The sequence below is a fragment of the Elaeis guineensis genome, chromosome 12 (genome assembly GCF_000442705.2).
Source record: "Elaeis guineensis isolate ETL-2024a chromosome 12, EG11, whole genome shotgun sequence".
NCBI classification, from domain to species: Eukaryota; Viridiplantae; Streptophyta; class Magnoliopsida; order Arecales; family Arecaceae; genus Elaeis; species Elaeis guineensis.
The window spans coordinates 46,303,968-46,323,721 of record NC_026004.2 but is presented as its reverse complement, the minus strand read 5'-3'; positions in this window follow the sequence as shown (position 1 = coordinate 46,323,721).

Below are 19,754 nucleotides of genomic sequence, written 5' to 3'. Positions count from 1 at the left end.
ATTAAGAATCGTTCTAGGGTTAAATGATCAATACAATTAACATTTAACCTAGTGCAAGTGTTGCAAGAGGATCGATTAGCAATTCGATTGCTAATTAGCTTAATTTGATTAAGCCAATGGGTTGAGATTAAGTCTAATTGAATATGATTTAATTAAATTTGATTTGAGCTTGATTGGATCAAGTTCAATTGGTTTATTGGATAAGCCAAGTGCAAGGCAAAACCAGTCCTAGTTTAATTAGGACTTGGATCAACCTAATTTCTAATTCGATTAAAAAATTAAATTAAATTTAAATCTAATTTAATCTGATTAAATTATATTTTTAATTAGGTTAAGATCTATTTTAATTAGGTTGATTTAGTTTTGGTTTGATTTGGTTTGAGAAATCAAATTTGAACAAGTCATAGATAGAACCCTAGTAAGACTAGGATTCCACCTTGCACCACCTTAGCCCCCCACACCCACTCTCTCTTATTTTATGCAACAAAACCTTCTCTCCTAGGCCTTCATGCACATCCAAAGCTTTCCACTCTTTCTCTCTTACATGGAATATGGTTGTGGACCAAGTCAAAGTAGGAATTAGTTTGGATTTCAACTTCTATGAGATAGAATTTTAGGAAACCAAAACTCTTTCCTTATGGCACTGATTTTATCTAGATTTTTTTTGATATTTTTGTGAGTTTTTATGGCATATATTGTGTACCCTTTACTGATGGTTCATGGTAGAAAAAGAAGGAGGGGGCACCCAAGAGTTGGGCACCCCTGGTCTTGCCCTGTTTGGATTTTCCTTGACTAGGTATTTGACTTAGACAAGGATTCTTCATATCTTTTTGTTTAAAATAAATTTTTTCTTGAGATTTTTGTGGATTATAGAGCATTGAGAGACCTTTGGGGCATGTAAAAATTAGAGAAAAAGAGTGTTGGGGTGTAGAGATATAATAGACACAAAACTAAGTGTCTGGGTTAGAGCAAAGAGAAGAAGAAGAGGGTCTTCTTTTAGGATTGCTGAGTTCACCTCTTCCCTTTTTCTGTGAGTTTTCTGATAGTATCTCATATATAAAACTCTTTCTCCTACTTCTCATCTTTGGAAGAGTTCAAATCAAAAAGAAAGAGGCATCTGATCGACCATCGAAGAAGGATCAGTACAGTACTAGCATACTGTGCTGATTTCCTGGACCAGGACTTCTGATCATGATTCGTGGGCTCGTGTAGATGACTCCTAGAGGTCGAACGTATATGCAGCTCACAACATCATCCTCAAAGCTAGATCAGCAAAGTTAGAACGTCTAACTTGCAAGGTAATAGATCTGATTTATTATATTTTACATATATTAGATGAAGTATAGAAACATGTTGATATGATCAACATGTAGTTCTTGCTCTTTATATTTTAATTTTTAATTTAATATCATGTAATAATCATGTAATAAGATCTTAGATCTAAAAATTTTCTAATTTTATAACATAAATTTTAATTTATCTTAGTCTTCCGCTATCTGATCTTGAAAAAGTTTCAAGATCTAATCCTGAAACCTTAGATCTGGTTCCTTCAATTGGTATCAGAGCCTAGATTGCTTATTACATGATTATTTATACATGTTTAAATTATTTTTTAGATTAGATCTAATTTATAATCTGATTGTTAAATTTAAAATTAAAATTTTTAGATCAATCACGATCTGTAGATTGTCCTGCTGTAAGGTTTACCCCATACAATGCAAAGGTTGTCCTAGTTTATGTAGATCTATCTTTAATCATAAATTTGTTAGATATGATTTAGATTAAATTTATGATTTATTAAATTTAAAAAATATTTAAATCTAAAGTAAAATCTTTTTGTTAATAATTTTCATGCAAAAAACTATCATATATTTGTCTGAAAAATTTATGCAGTTTAAAGTTGAAATTATTTCAATTACATGAACCTGTTTAGATTAGATCTAAAGTAGTTTTATGCTTATTTCATTTGTATTTTAATTATGAATTAAACATGCAACTTGGTTGGTAGAACCATGTTGTAAAAATATTTTACAAACATAAAAATTATTTTTGAAAAGTCCAACCCCAACCCTCAGCCCAAAACTTAATTGAGAATTAAGAAGTTGTTTGATTAGGTTCTAAGATTGTGAATTGAAGAACCTAAGACACAAACCATAACACATTGGTTTAATGGGTTAGTGAGAATTAGGTCCGTTAATTGGGTTAGACCTAAGATTAGATTAAAGATAGACTTAATTAGAGAATTGACTAAATCTAATCAATTGTTGTCTTAGATTAGGTCAAGAATTCTCTAAATCAATTACAATAGTTGTAGTTGGTCAAGTCCATGTCTTTAATGAGAACCAAATAGACTTGATTCTTGGCTAAGCGGTCTAACACGAACTGTTAGGTTGATCTAATCGAAACTAATTAAACCAGTTGGTGTCTAAGATAAACCAAACCGATGGTTTTTAATTAGTAGCCCGCTTATCTGACTATTTCTGATGGTGTCTAAGGCAAGCTTTGCTAGACCCTCCCATCGATCGAACTTACCTAGCCTCTTGGTGAAATTATGTTTTGATCAAATCACTTGACTATTCGAACTGATCCATGTCAGCTAGATAAATCAGTGTGACTGATTTAGGTACTTCTAGACCAGCCCTTTTAATGGTCTCCCTTAAGCTGACTTGGTGAAGCCAGTGGGAGGATCATGATAAGCTGGTTCATCTGACCTTCTTCTCTAAATCAATTAAATATTCTAAAATTATTAAGTCCTTAAAATAAAATAGTTATGGTGATAACTAGATCATAGCCTCCCATTAAGTAGATGATAATGGGTCCATCAGTTGGATAATCATTGGAGGCACAAAGGCCTGATGCTTATCGACTAATGGAATTATCATTCATAATATGATTTCTTGACTATATCTTTCTAAATGATGGTTAGGTTAGCCAACCAAAGTTAGGCCTAATCATTCATTGGCTAGATGGGCCAAGTATGGTCATATTAATGGTTGGACCTAACCAGACCTTTTCAGTGGAGGCCAAAGCCTACTGATTAGGGACTGGAGAAAAATTAAAATTATTAAAAATTATTTAGAAAAATAATTGGTTATGAACCTACCCTTAGATGTACATGGGTTGGCCAACCAAAGTTGGGCTTGTGTGCAGTCTAAGTAGATTCTAGTACCCACTAAGGAATTAGGATAATTCCTCGAATTGGAGGTAGAGGCTACCAATTCGAATAAAATAGTGGGAGAAACCTTTTGATTAAAGTCCAAATCTTTAGGTTTAATGAATCAATTTCTAATTAGGTTATGATTTTTCTTTGTGCAGATATGGCCACTTTTCTATCGCTCTGATCATTGTTGGACAATGAAAATTTGATGGAACCCAACTTCGATAGCTGGTACCGAAAGTTGAAGATAGTCTTAGAGCATGAACAGATCCTATATGTGATAACGAATCCTGCACCTGAGGAGCCAACTTCAATGCACGTAGAATAGTCAGAGACACTTACCAGAAGTGGCTTAGTGATCGGACCACAATCATTGCATCATGCTGGCTGCCATGAGCAACGACTTCAGTCACAGATTTGAGATGGCTTAGCCAAAGGTCATGCTTTAAGTGTTGGAGGATGCCTTTGGCACACCCGATGATGTGGAGAGGCACAAGACTTGTTGTGCCATCTTCAACACCAAAATACGAAATGGTGCCTCTGTCACTGATCATATATTGTACATGATCGAGCTGATGGAGCGTTTGAGCAAGCTCGACTTTTCCTTACATGAGCAGCTTGGGAAAGATGCAATACTGAACTTGTTGCCCAAGTCTTATCTCCCAGTCCTCACTCATTATAGAATGACAAAGCCTGAGTAAACTACCACGGGTTACTGGGGTTGCTTCAGAACTTTGAGAAGGATCACCAACTCCACAAGGAGTCGGTGAACTTAGTAGGAGGTTCATCTTCTGGTTGTCGATCCTTTGAGAAAGAAAAGAAGAATAAGAAGAAGAAAGTGAAGAAGGTGCAAGTTCAGACTGGGACATCAGTGCAGTGCCAGACTAGAAAGATCAAGCCCAATAAGAGTTAAGCTGAATGCTTCTTTTGCAAGAAGTGGGGGCACTGGAAGAGGAACTATCCTTAGTACATTGCCTCCCTGGATCCGAACAGGCAGAGAAAGAAGCAAGCTATTGCTGGGAAAGATATTTATATGATAACTCCTTGCAATTTCTCTATTTATGATATAACTGACTAGGTATTGGATACCGGTACCCTTACCATATTTGCAATTCATTGTAGGGATTGCAGGTCAGCAGGAGATTCGAGCAAGGCGAGAGATTCCTGAATATTGGAGATGGAAGATCAGTTCCAGTTCTAACATTAAAAATCTTGAAACTTATATTTGAGTCCCATATCGTTGTTCTTAATGATTATCATTTCTGTCTCAATTTTTTTTTAAATATTATTTTTGTAGGCCTTCTGGCCAAAAATGATTATGAAATTTTAATAAAGAAACAAGTTTGTAATATCATTATGAATGGTGTTACTATTTTTTGTAGATATTTGAACAATATTGTGTATATGTTATCACAACCTGTTAACGTAGTCTATTCTATAAGCAAGCACCCAGATTAGATAGTGTATCAAATATCTACTTATGGCACTGTAGGCTAGGTCATATAAATAAGTACAGGATAAATAGGTTTACATAAGAGAGAATCTTCGAAGTCAGTGATTGTGAATCCCTTCCAACCTGTGAGTCCTGTCTTCTTGGTAAAATGACCAGATCACCTTTTACTGGAAAAGGTGAGAGAGCTACAGAGCTCTTGGGCCTAGTACATACTGATGTATGTGAGCCCATGAGCACAAGTGCTAGAGGTGGATATTTCTACTTCATCACTTTCACGGATAATCTATCCAGATATGGATATATCTATCTGATGAAACATAAGTCAGATTCATTTGAAATGTTCAAATGATTTCGAAGTGAAGTAGAAAAATAAACTGAGAAGAGTATTAAAAATTTTCGATCTGACCGAGAAGGAAAATACCTTTCTGGTGAGTTTCTCACATATCTAAGAGAGAATGGGATTCTCTCCCAATGGACTCCTCCAACAACACCACAGCATAATGGTGTGTCGGAAAGGAGAAATCAGACTTTATTAGACATGGTCCAATCTATGATGGGTTTTGCTAGCTTACCGATATTCTTCTGGGGATATACACTCGAATCGACCTATTATCTGTTAAACAGGATTTCAAGTAAGTCTGTAATTAAGACTCCATATGAGATATGGACAGGGCCTAAGCCAGCACTTTCACACCTTAGGGTCTGAGAGTGTCCGACCTATATCAAACGGTTAGTTACAGATAAACTTGGACCTAGATCTGACAAATACACATTCATAGGGTACCCCAAAGAGACTAAAGGATATTTTTTCTACCATGATGATGAACAAAAGATGTTTATCAGCCTTAAGGCAATCTTTTTAGAAAAAAAGTTCCTTGGTGAAGGAACCGTTGTCTCTAAGGTTGAACTTGATAAAGTTCAACAGGTAGAAGGACCGACACCAATAGCTGAATCTGAGTCAGATTTGATTAGATCAGATCTGAAGCCTAATGTACCTACACCATTAAGGCAATCTGGTAGAGTACCACGTCAGCCAGATAGATACTACAATTTTTTGGTTCGGGATGGTGATCCCACCGAACTCGATGAGAACGATGAGGATCCGATCACCTATATGGATGCAATGTAGAAATCTGATTCTGAAAAATGGTTTGAAGTCATAAAATTCAAAATGAAGTCCATGAAGGTCAATGATGTATGGACATTGGTTGACCCACCTGAAGAGGTTAAACCCATTGGGTGTAAATGGGTCTTCAAAAGGAAGAGGAGCACAGACGGAAAGGTGGAGACCTATAAAGTCTGTCTGGTTACCAAGAGGTATCATCAATATTATGGTATTGACTATAACGAGACGTTCTCCCCTGTGACAATGCTCAAATCTATTCGGATAATGCTTGCAATAGCTGCCCATCTGAATTATGAGATCAGACAGATGGATGTAAAGATAGCTTTTCTGAATAGAGAGCTGACCAAAGAGATATATATGATACAACCTGAGGGGTTTACATCCACAGATGAGTCCAAGGTGTGCAAGCTTCAGAGATCCATTTATGGATTGAAGCAAGCTTCTCGGAGTTGGAACATGCATTTTGATAAGGTGATCAAAACGTATGGTTTCGTTAAAAATGGAGAAGAGCCCTGCATCTATAAATGGACAAATGGTCCAGTTGTGGTATTCTTTATCTTGTACATAGATTATATTTTCTTAATCGAGAATGACATTCCCACACTACAAGAAATAAAAGTTTGATTGTCATCGCAGTTCTCCATGAAGGACTTGGGTGAAGCATCCTACATCTTAAGGATGAAGATCTATAGGGATAGATCTAAAAGGATGCTTGGGTTATCTCAGTCTACGTACATAGACACTATGCTGAAGAGGTTCAGCATGGAGAATTCCAAGAAGGGCTATCCACTGATAGGCCATGAAATTTCTCTCTCTAAGAAAGATTATCCGATAACTCCTGAAGAGAGAGAGCATATGAGTAGAGTCCCATATGCTTCGATCATGGGATCTATCATGTACGCTATGACATGTACAAGATCAAATGTAGCATACTCACTAAGAGTAGTGAGTAGATACCAATCTGATCCTGGAGAAAACCATTGGAAAGTGGTTAAAGCCACCTTAAGTATTTGAGAAATACTAAGGACCAATGGTTGGTTTATGGTGAGTTAGATCTGAAACTTGTGGGGTTCACAAACTCCAGCTTTCAATCTGACCATGATGATAGCAGAAGCGTGTCGGATTATATCTTTACTCTGAATGGTGGAGCCATCTGCTGGAAGAGTTCTAAGCAGCATACTGTGACAGACTCTGTTTGTGAGGTGGAGTACATCGCAGCATTGAATGCTGTGAAGGAAGCTGTATGGCTGAGAAAATTCATCACCGAGCTCAGTGTAGCACCGTCCCTCGATGGTTCGATCTTGCTCTACTGCGACAGTACTGGTGCCATTGCTCAGGCGAAGAAACCCAAAGCACACCAACGGACGAAGCACATTTTGCATCGCTTCCACTTGGTCCAGAAGATTGTGGATCGAGATGATGTCGACTGTCAGAAGATCGATGGAAAGGAGAATCTGACCGACCCCTTCACTAAATTCCTAATGATAAAGGAGTTCGACAACCACAAGTCGAAGATGGATATTAGATACTGTGCCGAGTGGCTTTAGGACAAGTGGGAGTTGTTGCAAAATATATTCCAAAAGCCAATCGTTAACCTGTTGATGGTTGAGCAACCTTGTATTGTAATTGATTTGTTAATAAATAAAATATATTTTTGATATTTTCATCATAAGTTTTCATCTTCTAATGAACTCCATTGTTGTGATGAAATTCTTAGGACTATTTAAGTTCGATAAAGAGAGGATTTATCGATTAGTCCTTAAAACTGTTCACGATCAAATGATAGGCTGTTAATAAGGATGACAGTTTCTATCGAGCATAGATCGCTGTAGGCCATATGGGTTGGTTGTCCTCTTAACCAAGGAGTGTGGAGACACTGGTATGGCAGACAGGTGAGATGTAAGGGTACATCATCATTGAACGTGATCAACTCCAGAGTATTCTACTGTCGAGAATGTCTCTGATGGGATATAGGTATAAGTGTCTCTTAGACCTGAGATCGCCTCAGTGACTTGCAAGCAACTCACTGTACTTTGATACTGGACTAACTGAATTTCTAATTCAGTGATGAAAGGCTTCTGAGTATAGTCAAGTACTTGCGAAGTCAGAGTGTGATCAAGTTGGATTGACTACTCCAAGAGTTGGAGAAGAATGAGTCGCTGTATTTCAATTTAGCAAAACCTTGGCCGAGATAATCCATCAGATGGATTTGATATTTTAATATACAATATGGACAACCTGATCAGAGTTGACAGTTGAACTCTGAGTGTCCTATGAGCATTTTGGTCAAAGGGATGAATTATATGGAAACTATATCCACATGGGTTCTAAGGATGTTGTTCTACACATTTGACCTATCCGACTGTCGGGTACCATTGCTAGATGATCACTTGATTGGTATAAAAATTTATTTCTATGCTATCAAATTAGATTTGGATCTATGAGGTCACACAAATTAGAGTTCACGATTCGATCGGATGGTTGATCAACGATTAAGAATCGTTCTAAGGTTAAACGATCAATACGATTGACATTTAACCTAGTGCAAGTGTTGCAGGAGGATCGATTAGCAATTCGATTGCTAATTAGCTTAATTTAATTAAGACAATGGGCTGAGATTAAATCTAATTGAATATAATTTAATTAAATTTAGTTTGGGCTTGATTGGATCAAGTCCAACTAGTTTATTGGATAAGCCAAGTGCAAGAAAAAACTAGTCCTAGTTCAATTAGGACTTGGGTCAACCTAATTTTTAATTTGATTAAAAAATTAAATTAGATTTAAATTTAATTTAATATGATTAAATTAAGTTTTTAATTGGGTTAAGACCTATTTTAATTAGGTTGATTTGATTTTAGATTGATTTGGTTTGAGAAACCAAATTTGAACAAGTCATAGATTGAACCCTAGTAAGACTAGGATTCCACCTTGCGCCACCTTAGCCCCCCATGCCCACTCTCTCTTATTTTGTATGACAAAACCTTCTCTCTCAGGTCTTCACACACACCCAAATCTTTTCACTCTTTCTCTCTTACATGGAATGTGGTTGTGGACCAAGTCAAAGTAGGAATTAGTTTGGATTTCAAATTCTATGAGATAGAATTTTAGGAAACCAAAACTCTTTCCTTATGGTAATGATTTTATCCAAATTTTTTTTGAGATTTTTGTAAGTTTTTATGGCACATATTATGCTCCCTTTGCTGGTGGTCCATGACAGAAAAAGAAGGAGGGGGCACCCAAGAGTTGGGCACCCATGGTCTTGCCCTGTTTGGATTTTCCTTGACTAGGTATTTGACCTAGACAAGGATTCTTCATATCTCTTTATTTAAAATAAATTTCTTCTTAAGATTTTTGTGGATTATAGAGCATTGAGAGACCTTTGGGGCATGTGAAAATCAAGGAGAAAGAGTTGGGGCATGGAGATATAATAGACACAAAACTAAGTGTCTGGGTTAGAGCAAAGAGAAGAAGAAGAGAGACTTCTTCTAGGGTTGCTGAGTTCCCTTCTTCCCATCCTCCATCTGTGAGTTTTCTGAGAGTGTCTCATATATAAAACTCCTCCTACTTCTCATCTTTAAAAGAGTCTAAATCAAGAAGAATGAGGTATCTGATCGACCATCGAAGAAGGATCAGCACAGTACTAGCATGCTGTGCTAATTTTCTGGACCAGGACTTCTGATCGTGATTCGTGAGCTCATGTAGATGACTCCTAGAGGTCGGATGCATGTGTGGCTCACAACATCATCCTCAAGCCTAGATCAGCAAAGTTAGAATGTCTAACTTGCAAGGTAATAGATCTGATCTATTATATTTTACATACATTGATGTAGTATAGAAACATGTTGATATGATCAATGTGTAGTTCTTACTCTTTATATTTTAATTTTTGATTTAATACCATGTAATAATCATATAATAGGATCTTAGATCTAGGGATTCTCTAATTTTATAAAAAAAATTTTGATTTATTTTAATCTTCTACTGTCTGATTTTGAAAAAGTTTTAAAATCTTACCTTAAAACCCTAGATCTGGTTCCTTCATTTGTATCACATACAACAAACTTTGGATTTCAAGATATAGGATTTTACAGAAAAATAAATTTTTTCTTTCATGTTCTTCTTCATGGGATTTAATCACATGGCACCCCTATACATTATAAGATCATCCCATCGAATGGAAAGAAAGGGCCTTTAAACCCTTCTTGCTCCTATGATCGGACGGCCTGGTGATCAACCCCATCCTAGTACTTGCTAATCGGATCATCTAATCTAATCATATATCATATATGCATGAATTTAGATCTAATCTAAATTAGATCAAATCTGATTATAATCTTAGATCATATCTAAATCAGATCATAAATATCACATGCATGATATAAAATCTGATTTTATCAACGATCAAGACAAACTAAGACAATCTTTTCACTGTTAGGGGTAAATCCTACAACAGGATAATCTTATGTCAATTTGTGTGATAAATTATTAATTAAATTTAGATAAAAGTATCATATATCAAATCTAAATAAAATTAAATTTTAGATTTAATATACACATAAATCATGTCATATAGAACCTAAGTTCTGATACCACTGTTGGGATGTGTAGGCAATTTCATGCATGTATTTCAAAATTTTTTTGAATAAATTATAGTAAAAGATCATTAGATTAATCAAATTAATCTAATATGTATATGATCTAATTATCAAATTAACCTACTCTAAGATCTATGATATGTTATGTTGCATATAAAATCTAAAAAATATTGAAGATAAAATCAGTATGCATGCATGTGAGCAGTAGATTACATCTACTTCTAATCTGAGTTTAGAACTCGATACCTGAGTGTGGATCGATAATCACCATTGTTGAGAATATGGTAGAGAAGGTTTTTTCTAGTTGTTTACAGCTGCACATATGTCCGATCTCTACAGGAAATCCACTCGAAGCTCCGATCTGATCGATCTTCTCAAAAGTGCTAGCTCACGCGAAGACCTTCTTCTTGACTGATCCGGATCCTTTCTTCAAATTTTTGAAACTTTTTTAGAGGTTGAAAATAAACTTCTAGTGGAGATTAAGAGGTAGAAGAAAGATGGAGAAGAAAATATTTTTTCTCTAATTTATTCTCTCTTCCCAAATCCAAAAGATCAAAAATTTAAAATTCAAATTTTTGCGCACATCCCAAGAAAGAGGACCCTCCTCTCTTTTTTTCACATCATGAACCATGCCCAAACTTCTACCATATGAAGAACTCTCTTCTGGTATCTTACACACATAAACACAACCACAAAAGCCCCTTTTATAGCCATGTAAGGAGGTGGGATGAAGAGTCCTAGTGATCCTAGACTCTTACAGGATTCTACTTCCCTTCACAATTCCACATCCCAAAATATGCAAAAAATATATGGGATGCTGATTTTATATTTTTTCATAATAAATAAGTTCTCCATCTAATCTCTCATAAAAAATTTTCTCAAAATGTTACACATATAAGGAGAAAAAAATTTATTGGCATGGAGAGGTTGATCTGGATGAGAACAGATTCTCCTGATAAAGAATATTTTAAAATCTAATTTTAAAATCTTTTTTTATCAAAAATAAATCAAATTTAGATATGAGATAGATAAGAAAGATAGATAACTCTTTGGTGTGAAAAAATCTCATACAAAATAATTTTATGCATGGAGATATATGACTTGCAAACTGGAATGGCACAGGGAGAAGAGTCCTATGCCAATAAGGACTCTAAGTTTCCTTATTTGAATTAAAACCAAATCATATCTGGTTTATCTCAGATAAAATATATGAAATCCAATCTAATTAAGTTCATAAATTTTTAATCAAATTTTAATCAAATTAAAAATTGATTAAACTAAAATCTCGATCAAATCAAGGATAATTCTTCCTTAGCGATTAGAACATCTCATAATCTAATCGGGTCAAACCTAATTGAATCCAATTCAATTAGATTTTATTTAATCATCTTTGCTCAATCAAATTAAGCTAATTAATAATTTAATTATTAATTAATTTTTTATTAATTCACTAACACTTGGTGAATTAATTTATTATAATTTTTGCATAAGGTTAATCATCAATCGAATTGACAATTAAGCCCTTGAACAATTTTCAATCGTTGATCAGTCATATGATTAGTCAAAAACTTCTTTTTAAGTATGACCCCATAGATTCAAACCTAAGCTGATAGTATAGAAATAACTTTCTGAATCAATCGATGTAACCATCTAGCAATGATGACCCAATGTTCGGATAGATCGAATGATGGCGAAGCAATATTCAAGAACCTATTGATGTATGGTTACCGTATAATTCATCTCTTTGACCCTAATGGTCGAGGATGACCTAAGATTTAATTGTCAATCCTAGATAAGTCATCTATATTATATTTCAATCCTTTTCAAATCCATCATATGGATTATCCAGGCCTAGATTTTGCAAAATTGAAATACACTGATGCATATCTCTCACTAATTCAAAGGAGTCAATCTCATCTTGACTCATGCACCGACTTGATAAGTACTTGACTGCATTCAAAAATCTTTCATCACTGAATTAAAAATTCAGTTAGTTTGGTACTAAATACAATGAGTTGCTTGCAAGTCATCATGGTGATCTCGAATCGGAGGGACACTTATACCCATATCCTTTGCGAGCTACCATTGACAATAGAGTACTCTATAGTTGGTCACGTTCCGTGATGATGTACCCCTACATCTCACTTACATAACATACCAGTATCTCTCCATACGATTTAGTTATGAGGACAACCAACGCATATGGCACACAACGACCTATACTTGATATCGCTATCATCTTAGTAATAGTGTATCATTTGGTCGCGAATCAATTTAAAAACTGCGTGATAAATCCTTCTTTATCGATCAAAGTAGTCCTAAGAACTTCATCACATCATAGGAGTTCGTTAGAAGATGTAACCTTATAATAAAAAATATCATATAATTTTTATTATTCATATACATTTATAATTAGTACAATCGTCAAACGATTGACTTTAGGATATTATTCCCAACATAAGGCAAGTATAAAGATGGTGGTTATTTAATTGATTCTGTTGTCAGACTTGGTTAATTTGATTGGTATCTAAAGAAAGCAATGAGAGGATCCCCACTCATCTTAATTAATCTAGCCATTTTAGGAGATTCAATTTCGCACAAGATCGCTTGTTGACTCGAGTTCACCCATGCCGATTAGGTTTGTCGGACATGTGGATGTGCTGACCTAAGTTTGATCAGTCGGATATTAGATCTGATAATTTAGAAGAGACCTAAACCTAAATCTTCTTACTAAATATTAAATCTATAGGTTTTTTATCATTGTAAAGATATGGGTGCCTTCCTGACATTGATCGTTCTCGACTGGTTATAGTGATTCGATTACATCAGGAAAGTACAATCACTCTATTGGCATTTGATATCCCAAAATAAAGATGGGGTTGGACCCAATAACTATTAGGTGAGGATCCCAATGATGGCTTTGTGTCTGCTGATAAATGATGGGTTTGACTTAACTAAAAAATATGCCAATAACTATTAGGTGGGCCACAGGACTTAGAGACCAAATCCACTCCATCTTACTTAGTGAAGCAATGGATAATGTGTTGTCCACTCATTGGTCTATGCTCACTAATAACTATTAGGTGAGGTGTGCATAGATTAATGGGACTATAGTACCCACTTGAAATCAATCGCATATAGATTTCTATTTCTCCATCCAAGGAGTTTGGAAGATTCAAAAAAATAGTGGGAGCCTTGTTTATTTTTAAAGTTCCTAGAACAAATATTTTTATAAGTATAAATATCTAACTAAAAACTGTTCTTTCTGTAGATAACCATATCGAGTGCCAACCCTTTAGTTCATATCCTCGATACCAATAGGTTGACCGGTACAAACTACAAAGATTGACTCTGAAATTTGAGAATCGCTCTTAGTTTCAAGAAACTTACCCATGTCCTTAACTAGGATGTGCCTGTGTTACCAACTCATCCATCTCCTGATCAATGAGCCGTACTTAAGAAGTGGATGGATAAGGATAACAAGGCGAAATGTTATATTTTAGCATCTATGTCCAATGATCTTCAGTGACAGCATGAAGATATGAGGACTGCCAAAGAGATGCTGACTCACTTGCAAGAGTTGTACGGTGAGCAGAGTCGCACAGCTCACTTTGAGATCTTTCGAAGACTATTTAGAGCAAAAATGAGTGATGGACAGTCCATCAATGATCATTGTTTGACAATAATCAAGAACATCGAGGAGCTTCAAAAGTTCGGCATGAATATGGACAAGAAATTACAGGTAGATTTGATCCTCCAATCTCTTTCTGATTCATATGGGTAGTTCATCATGAACTACCATATGAATAAAATTGATAGCACTTTGTTTGAATTACTGAATATGCTGGTAACAGCAGAGGGTATCTTAAAGAGTTCAAGAGGTACAATTCTAATTGTGGAGTGGGCTTCCTCCAAGAGAAAGTCTTCTTTCAAGAAGAAGAAGAAGCCTACGAAAGAGCAAAAGAATGGGCCAAGCCCAAGAAGCAGATTCCAAAGAAGGCCGATGATAAAGAAAAGTATTTTCATTGCAATATCGAAGGCCACTGGAGAAGAAACAGTCCAACCTACCTGGCAACTGTCAAGAGCAGGAAGAAGGATGCATTTTTTGAAGGTACGTCTGATTGCTCATTATTGAAACTAATCTAATAGTTTTTTCTTCTTCTAGTAGGATTTTAAATTCTGGTTCACGTGCTCATTTGTGCACTTCTATGCAGGATCTTGAAGAAGTGAGAGGGCTGAGAAAAAGCGAGATCACTCTTCGAATCGACAATAGAGCAAGGGTTGCTACTATGGCCGTCGAGACCTACCCTCTGTGATTATCATTAGAAATTAGTTTAATTTTAAAAGACTGCTATTATGTATCTATAGCCAGTAGAAATTTAATTTTCATATCTGTGCTGGCACAGGATAATTATAATTTTTATTTCAATAAAGATATGTGTTTGATTTATTTTAAAAATAAAGTTGTTACACGTTCTTTCTTAATTGATGGTCTTTATCATTTGCATATAGATATGAGTGTCAATATTAACGAGCAAACTATGAATATTATCGGATCTAAAATATTTTGAGATAGGATTAGCTAAAAGTATCTGTGGCACCTTAGGTTAGGCTATATAAGAGAGGATAGACTCAACAAACTGGAGAAAGATTGTCTTCTCGGACCATTGACTTCTAAGTCCTATCTAGTTTATGAATCATATCTTCAAGAAAAAATGATCAAGCTATCCTTTGTAGGATAAAGGAAAAGGGCCACTGAGATATTAGCCTTAGTACACACTGATGTATGTAGTCCATTCGATATACAAGCCAAGAGTAGCTATGTCTACTTCATAATTTTTATCGATGATTATTCATGATATGGGTTTGTGTATATGATGCACCATAAATTTGAAGTCTTTAAAAAGTTCATAGATGTTAGTGCAAAAATCTGCCTGCACTGGAGAAGCTGGAGTCAGAGGAGTCGCGGTCGCTGCCGGGACCTGCAAAAGAAGTCTAATCAGAGATGGGGTTGCTCCGGCAAGACCCTCCGATGCTCAAGTTAGTTCTCTGCCTCAACAAGAATGGAGTGCTCGAATGAAAATTTTAGCAGAGTTTTGGGATAGAGATTAGAGCTTAGAGAATAACGTATCTGGGGTCCCCCTTTTATAGGCGGAGAGAGCAACAGACTGATAGCGATGTTTGTAACCGTCTGGCAGTGGGCTGCCCAGGGTCAGGAGGAGTTTGTTGTGAAGAGTAGTGGAGTGGAATCGTGGCTATCACCGGGACATGCCACGTGGAGTCTGTCGTGGGGAGTGGAGCGGCGTCCGTTATCGCGACTTGCCAGAGGATGGAGGAATCGTGCGGTATCTGTCGCAGGAAGTGGAGCAGGATCGTGGCCATTATTGTGGTCTGCCAGGGAGTGATGGAGCCGCACGGAATCCATCGCAGGAAGTGGAGCAGAGTCATGGCCGTTACTGCAGCCCGCCAGGGAGTGATGGAGCCGTGCAGAATCCATCGTAGGAAGTGGAGCAGAGTCGTGGCCGTTGCTGCGGCCTGCTAGAGGGTCCAGGCTTGTCGGTCGAAGTTCGGTTGGAGTACGGTCTCCGTAGAAGCCCGGACGGGGATCATTTGTCGAGGAGTCTCGGCTAGGGCCGGTCTACAACAGACATCTGAATGGAATTCATCCATAATGGAGGCTTGGGTGAAGGCCTACGATGGGAATCCAGCTTGAACCGCTCGTGGTAGAAATTTGAAGTAGATCGCTTGCAGCAGAAACTCGGAGTGGGTCGCTTGCGGTAAGAGCTCAGAGTCCAGCTCCCATAAGAGTCTGGATGAAGTCTTCCTGCAGTCGAAGTCGGGGATGAGATCTGACTCCCGAAGTCTGCCTGCAATTGGAGTTGCGGGCGGAGTCCAGCTCCAGTAGGGTCCGGATGAGGTTTGCCTGCAATCGGAGTTGTGGGCGGAGTCCGGCTCCCATAGGAGTCCGGACGACGTCTGCCTACAATCGGAGTTGTGGGCGGAGTCCGGCTCCCATAGGAGTCCGGACGAAGCCTGCCTGCAGTCGGAGTCGTGGGCGGAGTCTGACTCCCGTAGGAGTCCGGACGAAGCCTGCCAGCAGCCGGAGTAATGGGCAGAGTCTGACTCCTGTAGGAGTCCGGATGGAGTCTCCCTACAGCCAGAGTCGGGGATGAGATCCGGCTCCCGAAGTCTACCTACAATTGGAGTTGCGGGCGGAGTCCGGCTCCCGTAGGAGTCCGGATGTGGTCTGCCTGCAATCGTAGTTGTGGGCGGAGTCCGGCTCCCGTAGGAGTCCGGGCGAAGTCCTCTCGCAGTCGAAGTCGGCGAAGTCCGACTCCCGTAGGAGTCCGGATGAAGTCCTCACGCAATCGAAGTCGGTGAAGTCTGGCTCCCGTAGGAGTCCAGGCGAAGTCCTCTCACAGTCGAAGTCGGTGAAGTCCGGCTCCCATAGGAGTCCGGATGAAGTCCTCATGCAGTCGAAGTCGGTGAAGTTCGGCTCCTGTAGGAGTCTGGGTGAAGTCCTCTTGCAGTCGAAGTCGGCGAAGTCCGACTCCTGTAGGAGTTTGGATGAAGTCCTCACGCAGTCGAAGTCGGCGAAGTCCGGCTCCCGTAGGAGTCCGGACGAAGTCTACCTGTAAGTGAAGCTGGGGGTGAAGTCCGGCTCCCGTGGGAGTCCGGACAAAATCTACCTGTAAGTGAAGTCATGGGCGGAGTTCGGCTCTCGTAGGAGTCCGGGTGGAATCTAGGAGATGGTCGATCATCGTGAAAATTTGGGTGGTGTCTGTCCATCGCGAAGAATCCGATCGACGCTGGTGGGGGCTTATCCGCCAGCAAAACTTGGGAGTGTTGCGGAGGCTCGGCCGCCTGGGAGGTTTGAAGAGACGTCATTGGAGGTCGGAAGTTGGTTGGATCCCCGGAGGGTCACTCCTGTCACGAACTTCGGCTGTGGGGTATTTTATACCCAACACCAGTTTCCCTACTTCCGAGTTCGAATTTCGAATGAAGTACTGAGAAATTTCCACAGCCGAAGTTGTCCCCTTGAATCCTGTGCGCGATCCCCCCCAAAAATTTTGGCATTAAATGCACGCGTGCTGGAGTCTTTTCGAATCGAGGTGATTTGAAGGGACCTTTCGAAATTCTCGCTGGTACGTTGGCCCAGGTACGATACAGTAATGGCTCTGTCAGCTGTCAGCCACTTTTAGCCACCTGTCGTGGCGAGTGGGACACATGGCGAGCATGGGTCGGCCTGGGGAGATCCACGACCATTATAGCGCTGGATCCCAGGATCTATTTAAACCCGCCTTTTCGCCTTTAGAGGCCTCATCCCGCCTAAAAGTTTCGTTAGTGTCTGCCTTATCTTCGAAAGCTCTGACCCCCTTTGGCGTCCGCCTTGGCCCCCAGCGTTCTTTGAGTCGTCCCTATCCTCGCCCCTCTGCATCCTTCAGAGCGATCTAGGTTAGTCTCGGAACCTTCGTTTTTCTTCTTGCCATTTAGGGGCCTTTTCTCCTCCATTTTTCTTCTGCCGCATTCCCCTGGTTTGGTCCTCCGCAAACCTTTCGCCCATTGTCCCGCCTGATTTCTCTAGGATCTTTAGGGTCATCGTTTGAAATATCTTCCGGCACCTCCGCCTCTAGTGGTTCCGGGAGTTCGTCCGTGTCAGCCCCCCAGGACCCCCACACTGTAGACGAACCCACATCTGGGGCTGGGACTCGCCCGATTTTTGCACCGGGTGCCATTCTCTGTTCTCTGTCTCCGGATGAACTCCTACTGATAAGGGTTCAGTATGGAGTTCCTCCGAAGTACGATCTGGAGCTCCCCGATCCCGCCGACCGTGCTAGCACCCCCCCACCTGGCCGCTTCTGCCTGTATCAGGAGGCCTTCCATGTCGGACTCCGGCTTTCGCTTCCACTTTTCGTTGTCGCCCTCTTTCGTTTCTTAGATATTTCTTTAGCTTCAGTAGCACCAAATTCATTTAGGTTTTTGATAGGGTTCCTCTCCCTTTGCCATGTAGTCAAAGTTCAGCCATCTCTTTCTTGGTTTAGGCACTTTTACACCTTCAAGCGTCACCCCTCGGCAAAGGACTGGTGGTATTTCTCCCCCCAGTTTGGCAAGAAGGGGTTGCTGAAAGGTGCTCCCTCTTCAATCCATAACTAGAAGGAGAAGTACCTCTTTGTCCATTGCCCGACCTTGAGACTGGGATTGCCCCCTTGGGGCTCCCTAAGGGACTCTATCCGTCGGGCTCCTAGATTGGGGGAGGACGACCTTCAGGCCGTCTGGAGGCTTCTTGGTTATTCGGCTCCTTCTCTTCCCAACCTTCTGAAGGAGCAGTTTTTATTCAACATCGGCCTGAGTCCCCTGGATCCTGCGAGTATCCCATCTTTCCTTTCCTTCTTCTTTCTCTTTCTTTTTTGTTTTTTTTAAGGGATGGACGCCGAAGCAGCACGGATGCTCGCCAGGAGTCTCAAAGCCCAAAAAAGAAAAGGTGCCGCGGCCTCCAGATCGGCGAAGAAGGCTAGAACGGAGGAGATGAGCTCGGCCACGCCTGCCCAGGTGGCCTTCGCAGTTGAAGTTCTTTCGGACGCCGAACCTCCGGCTCCTTGGGCTTCTTCCAGGAGTCCCCCCACTGAGGTTCCCATTCCGGGGGTCCGTTCCACGGAGGCACCCGGGGTCAAGAGGGGGAGGAGAAGAAAGTCGGTGGCCCGCAGGGCGAGTAGCCACCGGGCCGCCATCGAAGAGTCCCACAGTTTTGAAGAAGAGTCGGGGGAGAATCCCTTCAATGACAGGGACTTGATAAAGTGTTGATTGATGGCTGCATCCTACCCGAGGTCATCCAGAGGATTGATCGCGCCGATCCCGAACAGCGGGTTTGGGACTCCCTTGGGTCCTTTCTCGAGGTAAACAGATTCATCTCCCTCCTTCCTTTCACACCTTTGTTTAATTAATTCTCCAACTCCTATTCTGACCTCCTGGCCTCCCTTGCAGATCGGGCACCAGCTCCTCACCAACATCGAGGTGACGAACCAGGCGAGAAGGGATGCCATCCAGACGGAGGAGCATCATCGGACCGAGGTCGCCCGCCTCCAAGAAAAGGTTGCTGAGGTAGCCAACCTCCAAGAGGCCTTGGAGAAAGAGAAGCAGGCCCTGGAGCAAGAGAAACAGACCTCGGAGGAGACGGCGAGGAAGGCGGAGGCCGAGGTCGCCAATTTGGCGGAGCAGATCCCGGTCCTGGTCTCGGAGGCCAGGGTTCTAACGGTGGAGGAGTTTAAGGCCTCTACGGAGATGAGGGACCTGAACGTCAAGTTCGGCCAAGAGGCCTTCATTAAAGGATTCGAGCTCTGCCAGGAGAAGGTGGTTCAGAGATTTCCTGAGCTCGACCTCAGCTTCTTGGGCGAGGCGTCTGAAGATGAAGCCAGTCCCTCTCCC